Raw genomic sequence first — 10,921 nt, 5'->3', positions numbered from 1 at the left:
CATCTACGGGAAATAGGTAAAGCAAAATAAAGAAAAGAAAAGATCTTGAAAACTTGCCGATGTAGGTAAACGTTTGTATGCTCGATAGAACCGTAAAAATGAATGGGCGCTGACTTACTGCCAGCATATGCACATGAATTGCTCCTCTCCAAAGCATAAAACACAACAAAACAAACTTAACATAATGAGCATTAGTACAAAAGTCAAATTAAACTCCCAACCACCACCCCCCCCCCCCCCATACTTATTGTTCACCCTACATAAACCAAATAAGCTACCCTAAATACGAAAAAAATAAAATGTTAAGGTGCCAACAAAGGCATTACAAGCCAAACTTAAAACAAATGCGCAATGTCCCAACAATCCAACTACCAAGATGAACCACATATAACCACGATGACTTAATGCCCACGGAACCGGCACCGCCATCACATCACCAACAAATCATCATAATCACGGAGAAGGGAAAACAAATGGAACACTATCAGCACCACCACGATTACGCCCAACAGAAACCAATCATCACCCGGAGCAACATGAGGAGTACCCATACCCATATGACCTCTAGCCTCGTCTCCCACCGGTGTGGAATAACTAAAGAAATCTCCCCTATATCGAGGAGCACCGGTGTACATCCCATATCCCGTAGTTTGAGTAGCAAATCAAACTCGGGAGGCCTATAAGAGTAGCCTCCTGCTGATAGCCCTGAGAAGGAAAAAGATAATCAAAGTACCCTGACTCGGAGGCACTATCTCGTGAGGAGTATAGGTAGGGATCTCTGGCGCTCATCCTCATCCTTTGACCATATTGCTGCTCATGATATTGCTCATACTGCCTTTCCACATTGGACGGAAGTGCTCTTGGTGATCTAGCACTCTATGAAGCATACTGTTCGCCGCCGGGCATTATCAAGCACATATCCGTGGATCCCTGCAAACCAAAAACAGCCCCCTGCAAAGCAGACAAGTCAAAAGAAGATGACGAAGAACCAGCTGCAAACTGGAGCACTAGAGCCATCCTCCATACGCCTCTTACCTACTGCCTCTGCTCCTCGGGCAAATCCTACAAACACATCTCTACCATCCACCTCAAAAATCAATCCAAAACTAATAAAATCATTTATTCCAAACTGACTACATGGAACCTTAACCAAACTCCTTGTGTTCCTATTTGTATCAAATCCCAACATCACAAAAATCTTACAAATGAAATTCCCGCAAACAAGAACATGATCCTTATGTGTAGCAAGATACTTAGCTAACACATACAATGCACAAGCAAAGTAGTCGGGTACCCTTCATAAAACAACCTCATTAACCAAGCATCAGTGGAGAACCTTCTCATTATGATCATTCTAACCAAAAGCAATGGGTGATCATACGGTGAATAACTTTCAAAATAGGGACCTAATTCCGATACCTTGCTCACCGTCATAGCCAACTTACCACTCCCACTAATTTCAAACCAAAAATCCTTTGTTGTTTTGTCATTATCAAAACCAGTCACATCCTTATCATACACTCCTTTACAAAACTAACATATCTCCTAATGATTCAATTCAGCCCCCGTACCATCCCTCAAATATGCAAACTCAGCACCGTACAATGCCTTTGAACCCCTCCCCCCCTACCCGAAAATGGATAACCTTTCTTGTATAAAATTCTTCCCTTTTTAAATTTGTATCAACCCGAATGGTGCTCAAAAACTCAAGACACCACTCACGAACCGGTGTCATATCACAACTAAAAACATTTTCCCACATCTTATATGTTCTGATTTCACCATTAGCATTCCTACTTTTACAAGTTATCATTTTCATCACAGGGTCTCTTATATTGAGTTTCTCAAAATCCGCCCAACTAACTATTTTGGGTTCCATAACATGTTTGTACCTTAGGTCTTGAAGCTGGTCATGTAATGAATACGCTCATTCCCTGTCACTCCTGGAAAACGCAACCACTCATGTGGTTCAGCGGGATGATTCTTAGCACTTAAAGTTAGCGCACCGTCTCTATAACGGTAGTTGTCATTTGGGTCCGGTTCACTAAAGTCATACCCACGCCTAGTCCCGGGAACGAACTCATCACTACTGCTTTAACCTTCACCTGCTTTCCTTTCTACAAAAACAAACAAAAACAACAAGCAAACAAACATAAGTCACGGGAAACAAAAACGAACAAAGTTAAAAATTTCAGACACCCAAGTGCGGCGCACCTCCTGATTTCAAAATCCTGAATCCCGATATGCGTCGCACCCCCATACTGGTGCGGCGCACCTGCTTCAAAAAAATTTCGTTTCTTCTTAAATTTATTCCTGATTTTCCCATAAACTAATAAACATTCTTCCCTCGTTATTTCAAATATATGTCACTTTCAAGAACCCCAATCACAATCTAATAATTAACACGAAATTAATCAAAATTAAAAACGATTACACATTTATTGAAGCCAAATACCATCCCAACCTATCTATAATCAAACCCCCAAATTATTTCCAAATTTCTCAAGAACCCTAATCCAACTTTCTTCAAATAAACAAAATTACTAGTACAAAATAGTGCAATCAATGAAAAACACAAAACCCATTCAAAAGATTCAAGCAATTCGTTTAAAACTCATTAATTTTGAAAATCCCTCTTTAATTTCGGATTAGATCAATGGAGGACAATGGAAGAACACTTACCTTTGAAAATAGTCCCCTAACCATCTTGATGAATAATTAAGAAGTAAAGAGAAATGAAATTGATTTTAAGATTTGGATGTTTTTAGGAGTAAGAAAACAAAAGCTATCGGATGTGTGTGTGTGTCGATCTCCAAGAGAAGAGAAAAGAAAAATATAAGGGATAAAGCCCATAAAACAGATTTTCGAACCCCACATGAATCCTAACCCAATCCAGAAAGTCAATGGAAGTCAACAGAATCAAATTGGTCAAAAACATAGTGGTGCGGCGCACCCCATGCATGGTGCGTCGCATTTTCTTCTCAGAAAGGTCCATTCTCTGATTCACCCTCAGGTGCGGCGCCCCTCCCTTCTGGTGTGGCGCACCACAAACCAAACCAAACTTTTCGCACTTACCTTGGCTCGTTATGACTTACCGTAACACTTCTGGATACTTCAGGACCTGCACACCAACTAAAAGCTATAAAAAACGAAAAATATACATAACTAAACTAACAAAACAAAAATCTTTTTGGTTTTTTTGATTTTTCAAATGTTTTGGATTTTTTCAATATAAGGAACGTAAATGAAATAACTAAAATAAAAACACACGGGTTGCCTCCCGAGAAGCGCATAATTTATTAAGGAGTCGTTAGCTAGACTCACATCCCCAATTACTTATCAATTTCATAAAATGGAAGTTGATCAACCACAACTCCCTCATCACAAGACTCTTCATTAAAACCTTCAACCTATGGCCATTGACAATAAATGTTTCCCCATTCCCCTTATACATTTCACATACCCCAAGGATATATGTTTAATGACATAGGGTCTCATCCATCTTGAAGTCAATTTAGGTTGTTTCAACTTAAAATTTGAAATGAACAACAAAACTTTATCACCTACTTTGAAATCTTTCTTTCTCAACCTACGATCATGCCAAACCTTTGTCCTTTCTTTATAGAGCTTTGAATTTTCATAAGCATGCAATCTTAACTCATCTAACTCATTCAATTGTAACATTCTTAATTCACCACTTCAATTAAATCCGTATTACAATTTCTAAGAGCCCAATAAGCTTTATGCTCTATTTCTAAAGGCAAATGGCATTTTTCCATACAACAACCGATAAGGTGTAGTCCCAAGTGGAGTCTTAAATGCGGTCCTAAAGGCCCATAATGCATCATCTAATTTCTTTGACCAATTTTAGGATTATCACCTATGGTTTTCTCTAAAATTCGTTTAAAGCCCTATTTGTATTTTCTACTTGGCCACTCGTTTGCAGGTGATAAGAAGTAGAGAAACGATGATGAACACCATACCTTTCCAACACCTTAGGAAGTTGGTGATTCGCAAAATGAGTTCCACGATCACTTATTAAGGCCTTAGGACAACCAAAACGACAAAACAATTGTTTCAAAAAATCTATCACAACCCTTGCATCATTTGTTGTCAAGGCCTTAGCCTCGGCCTATTTAGACACATAATCAACCGCCACTAAATGTAAAGACACTTATTTGAGGCGGAAAGGGTCCCATAAAATCAACACCCCAAACATCAAAAACTTCGCAAACCTAGATGAAGTTTTGAGGCATCTCATCTCTCTTTGTGATGTTCCCTTGACGTTGACATGCATCACAAGTATCCACCAAAGTTTGAGCTTCCTTGAAAATCGTTGGCCGATAAAAACCTGCATCAAATACTTTCTTACTAGTAACGGAAGGTCCATAATGACCACCGGTTGGCCCTCGATGACATCCATCCAAGATCAAACGAGTCTCTCCACCCGCAACACATCTTCTAATCATTCCATCTGCACAAACACGAAACAAATAGGGTTCTTCCCAATAATAATGCTTAACATTGGAAAAGAACTTTTTCCTTTGTTGATTTGTCCATCCCTTTGGAAGTACCCCTGCAACAAGATAATTAGAAAAATCCGCATACCATGGAACATTAGATACAATACTCTGTAAGTCCCAACTATTACTAGATAGGAGCTGAAGACACCTCTATGTCAATGGTGAGTGAACTTTGCAACACAATCAATTAATCTGGATATGACCAGTTTAGATTGATTGTGTACCAGGCTAACTGGAGTCAATATATTAAGGTGACAGAATGTGTAAGTCAATGCAATGCAATAATATAAATGGCAAGTATATAAATTGGTGAGACAATATGTAATTTTCAAGTGTATTTTATTTATTAATTGTTTAAATAAAATACAAGGTTGTTGCGGAACCAAGATAATACAAGAATGTAAATATCCTAACAACCCATGAAATACAATTGATCTAAACTTGGAAATTCTCCTAAACAATCGAAACACTTAAAGTTGTGAAATGTTCCTTTTTGCGATTAAGAGAATATTGCACAAGTTCTCCAATATTGCAGAATGTATGTATTTGCAAAGTTGTAAAATGCTTGTGCAAGGACCTCTATTTATTATCGAAGATTGAGCATTGGGATCTCAACTTCGACGTACAAATATGGTTGACAGTACACAAAAGTATTGTTAAATAATCCTTTGTGTGTGCTAAATAAAGTAAGACAAAAGGTTACTTTATTCAACCACTCTACATCTTTGCACTTTTATCCAGAGACAAGATTATTGTCCGGTTAAAAGGATGTAGTGTAAAAGGTCCTCCTCGTAATCAGTGTAAAGCTTTGTAAGAGCATTTACACTGGAGGATTCTCCAGTTGATTGATCTGGTAGATTGTCAACTGGGCTTCGCTGCCATTGCCAATCTCTGTCTTCCATTTGTTGTCTTTGACTTCAACTGGAAGGTCTTCAGATTCTAGTCTTCAGATCTCAAGTGGAGGAAGTCATCAGTTGCTAAAACTGTACAATGCAACTGGACTTCTAATATTTCGGACAATTCTGCATGCTCTCCAGATGTCGCTGTAGAGCTCCAGTTTATAGCTTAAACTGGACCTAACAAATTCCCCCTAATTGTCCTGAAATATTGCCAAGTATTTTCAAACTTGTTTCTATACAAGTTTAAGTTTGAAATACTTGAGTTTGATAAAACCTATTAAGTTTCCAAGACATTTTTATAGATCATCAAATGTCTTGGGTTTAGTTTTAATTGTTTGTAGATCTTATCAGATATCTAACTTGTGAGTTACAATCTGGCAACTTGTATATACACACTTTTACAAAGAAGTTACAAGAAAGTAAATAAAATTACAAGCAGATAGTTAGAAGGAAAACTTAAAGATGGCCCTTCGCCAGTTTTCCTTCTTTTTGCAACTGATGAAATTGGCTGTTTGTCCTCAAGATCAAGGCCTAATCTTTCTTCAATGTTTTCCTTGAACTTGATCAGATTTTGCAATACATATTCCCAGCCCTTTTCAACCTTGTTCTTCCTCTGCCTCCTTCCAGCAATCTCAACATTTCCACATGCTCTGAATGACCATACTGATGGACATCAGGGTTCTCAGTGTGTTTCTTAGGTCCACCAAAGTATTGTACCTCAACAACAAAATGTTTAGCACCAGGCTTGATCGAAACTTTAACATCAGTGATCTTACCTCTATTGTGCCTTCGACGCTGTACATCAGACAAATATGTGCGAGCCTCTGATTCATTTGTCAGTTTAATCTTGCTCGTGCTCAGTTTTTGAGTAGCAGCTCGAATATCATCAGTTGTGGGTTCAGATGGTTCTACCCAAGTCCTCAGATTTGCATCCCTTGATAAAGCTTTTTGTTTTCTTCCTTTGGACTTGGGTGGAGTCAATACTTTGCTGACCACCTTCTTTACCTGTTCAATTCTTTTGAGAATCCCTTCTGACCTTATCTCTTTGGCCTTCTCCACCGATACATTCAAACACTTGGCATCAAGTCCAGCCTCATCATCTTGATAGTGTTTGTCCAGTTCAACTTCAAGCATCTCCTTCAGTGCATTGACTATCCTTGGGTCTTCTTTGATTTTCTTGTATTCCACAAGTGTCAAGCCAAGGAGTTGAGCATCAGTTACATCAACAAGAGGGGTTGGAAGATTTTTCCTTGATTCGAATTGATTCGCCTTCATTTGTTTCTTCCTTTCCTTGACCAGATTTCCCACTCTTGCTAACTTCTGACTTTCGCTTTCAGTAACTGGAGGCAATAAATCAACATTGCCAGTTTCCAACATGGGTGCATCGGTGGCAGGTTCCATAGATTCATCAGTAGCAATGGCCTTTCCCTTATCCACATTCCCCTTCACCACATCATCAAACGATTCAATCACCTGCTCACCAGCCTCAGTACTTGTAGCAACAACCATCTCCTTCCCTACACCTAAAGTTTCAACAAGAGTGCGAGGGGCATGAGCAGACCTTTCCCCCTTGGCAGCATCTAGTCCTTGCCTTATAGCTTCAAAATCGGCATGACTGGAGGGCAAGCGATCTAGAGGCTGCCATGATTGCATTGTCTTGCACTCTTTGAAGACTCCACATATCATGCGAACTGTCCTCCACAGATGATTGATCTCTTGTGACTGAGTCATTACGTTTCCACTTGTTTGTTCTTGACTCTTTAAGATTTGTTTAAGTATGGAGAGATCATCTGGAGAAAGCCCAGTTGCAGGGACTTCCTTAACAACTTCTTGCACAACCTCTTTACCTTTACCAACTTCAGTGGTCAGATTTGATATAGCAGTTGAGTGATCAGACACTTTGCTGGCCAGTGTATCAAGACTGCACCTCAACCGATCGATCTCAGATGTAATGGGAGTGAGATCAACCTGGGGCGCTGCAATCTTGGTGATCTCAGACATCACCTTTTCAATCAAATTTCTCTCACTGGCAGCCAAAGTTTCTTCAATCTTGAGACCCACTGAAGAGGCCAACTGACTGCCAAGTTCAGTCACATCTAGGCCAGGTTTGTTACACAATTCTTGCACCTGCCTTTCCAAATTCTTAATATCAACCTCCGATGATCTGACAGTATTGTTCAGCAGGTTGGATATTGATGATGGGACTCCAGATTGAGTCAGTGCGAATGCCTCCCTTAAAGATGTTGCCAGTTGGTTGGAGGATTCCACTAACTCATTTAGCTTGCCAAACACCAAGTCCTCATTAGCTGAGAACTTGTTAATCCCCAGGTCAACCACTTTGACATTCTGCATATGATCCTTTTGGTACCTGGAGAGGGACTTGGTGTTTTTGTCAAGTGTCTTTTGAATCTCCTCAACCCTCGTGAGAAGGTTCGAGAGATCGGCTTGGAAAGATACAAATTGGCTTTCTAGTGACTGAGGAGAAGGTGTCATTGGACTAGCCCGAAAAGCTACAGGTGCAACTGGACGAGGTATGACAATATTTGGTTCTCCAGTTGCAGTAGCATCAGTTGATAGAAGAGGAGGGTTGTAGAAATGAAGGGAAGAGATTCAAATTGTCGTTCATGCTGAGAATGCTCAGGTGTGAACGACGGCGACGGTGTTGTTAGGATGTGTCTATTTCTAGGCACACCCATAGAAGAAAGTAGTTGGCGAGAGGCGAATATTGGAGGTATATCTGAGCTTTGTAAGTTAGTTGGGGAAACTGAAACTTGGGGTTCTTGGGGTTGACCAAGGAGAGAAGGGAGCTGATCAAGTACAGTTGCATCAACCATCTCCTGGTCAGATTCAGTCTCAGATGAATCCGAAGACTCAAGGTGAAACTCACCCTCATTTATGCCAAGATCCATAAATGTTGGGGGTGGCTGAACAGGTTGTTCAGACTCCTGATGACCAGTTTGAGTACCTCAATGGTTTCATCAGTTATGGGATCCGTTGCCAAGGCATCTTCTCCCTGGAAAGAGGTAACTGGAGCCTCAACTACAACTGCTCTTTCCTCAGTTGCAATATCACTGGCTGCGGCTTCAGAGACCACAGTCACAGGCTGTGACTGGTCAGATGTAGCAAGTCCTGATCTGGATCTTCTTCTACTTTTGGTAGATCTCCTTGCTTTTGGAACCGCCTGGATACCTGAGGGGAGGTCTCCAGCTTCTGCCACAGTCACATCACCGGCAGACGAACTAGTGGGTCCCTCATTATTTTGGGGCCCGCCCAGTTGCCTTTCTGACTCACCAGATGGTGGTGCATCAGTTCTAGAGAATGCAAGAAGCATTCTAGGGGAAATCTGGACTTCATCAGAAATGGACACAAGATTGTCCAGATTCCTTAATAGTTCTGGCACAGAGAATAAGGATTGTGTATTATTGTACTCTTCTCTGCCCAGAATATGGATGAAACAAAGGGATAGAAATCTAGAGAATGGGACACAAGGACCCCTGTTGCCGTTCAACTTAAATACCAGGCTTCTAAACAATATTAGCAAAATCCACCCTCAGTCCATTCCATAGGCAGTAAGCCATCTCTGCCTGGAAGGAGTTTATCTGGTCCAAACCACCAGAACTCCCCCCCAAACTTTCCACCAAGTGGACCATGAAGTACTTCCAGGATGGTGAAATCCCTCTCATAGTAATAGATCCCTTGGTCTTCAATACATCCCCCTCCACAACTCTTTATTCCCCATGTCAAGAAAGACCTGACGGAAATTGATATTTGAGGGAATCACCACTGGACTTTCATCTTGTCTCCAGTAGTTGAGGTTAAGGGCCTCCCTCAACGTTCCAGTGGTGATGGTACACGGGACTGACCCATCCTTTAAAGAAAAGGAGATGGATGAGCAGTCATCAGAAAGGGAAGCAGTGTACCAGAACTCGCACAAGTAGTCGTGAAACAGCTTGCTTGGGTTCAGAGAAAAGGCATCGCTGAGGGGAGAAATCCGAAGAAAGGATTGGATTTTCCCAATAAGAGAGTCAGCGGCCTGGTGCCCTTGAAGAGATGCCATTGGATTATTTGGATTTAATTTAATTAATTTTGAACTAATGGGAGCACCAGTAGCACGAGAAACATTTTGTGATGGAGTATACTCAGCAGTGAGTAGATTCACATCACGGGAACGAGATGAAGAAGATGATGATTTAGGAGCCATTTGTGATATTGGATTTAGGGTTTTGGACTTAAAGAAGAAAGAGAGAAAGGGATCTCGAATTGTGAATGATTGGAAGAGTAAATGAAAGGAATTTTGAGTGAAGTAAATGAGAAGGATATTTGGTGGGGGTATATATAGGTAATAAAATATTACCAAAATATATACGAAAAGATATTTTAGTCCCCAAATTTGAAATAATTTGTAAAAAATTGATTTTTCAGAAATTTTGAGAATTCAAAAACATTTAATACCTCCCATCAAGCATTTAATGCTACGACGGCTAGTATTCCCACTCACCCACTAACTTCATCAATTCCCATAAAAAGTGCAGTAACTTTCAGCAAAAAGTCTTGACACGTAAGACATGTCAGGTGACGTTTGTGAGTGCGAAATAAGCACTCGAGTAACATCACGTGTCACAAGTATCCACCAAGTAAAACATAACGTTATGAAATCTGGCTGACCACCAGTTTAAGACAAGACCAAACTAGCAAACTGGAGAATTTTCCAGATGCCAGTTTCAACTGATGACTTTCAGTTGCATTTTTCAAGGAAAAATAAACAAATTTTAATTTGAAAAATATTTTGAGTCTTTTCCCCTAAAAATATGATCCATTTGATCAATGACTAGTCTTTGAGTACATCAAGGCGTTCAATCTCCAACCAATCAAGGATCACCTGGACCATCCTCAACTGGAGGGCCTCTCCAGTTTAATGAGGATTTAACATACCCAGTTCACTGATGAGATGTTTAAAAGTTTTCTCATCAAGAGGTTTTGTAAAGACATCAGCTAACTGTTTATCAGTGGGGATGAAATGTATTTCAATGTCTCCTTTCATAACATGATCACGAATGAAGTGATACCTGATGTCAATATGCTTTGTCTTTGAGTGCATCACTGGGTTGTGAGATATAGCAATTGCACTGGTGTTGTCACAAAAGATTGGGGTTCTTGTGAATTTCATACCATAATCAAGCAACTGGTTTTTGATCCAGAGAATCTGGGCACAGCAACTGGCCGCAGAAATGTATTCTGCCTCTGCAGTAGACATTGAGACCGAAGTCTGCTTCTTACTGGTCCAACTTACCAGTTTTCCCCCTAGGAAGTGACATCCACCAGTTGTGGATTTTCTATCAATCTTACAACCTGCATAAACCATTAGATCTAACCCTGAACCTTTGGGATACCAAAGACCAAGGCTAGGGCACCCTTTCAGGTACCTGAAAATGCGTTTAACAGCATGCAAATGTGATTCTTTTGGATTAGCCTGAAATCTGGCACATAGACATGTTGCAA

This window comes from Erigeron canadensis, chromosome 3, assembly GCF_010389155.1.
Source record: "Erigeron canadensis isolate Cc75 chromosome 3, C_canadensis_v1, whole genome shotgun sequence".
Lineage (NCBI taxonomy): Eukaryota > Viridiplantae > Streptophyta > Magnoliopsida > Asterales > Asteraceae > Erigeron > Erigeron canadensis.
Note: the sequence above shows the minus strand (reverse complement) of the source record.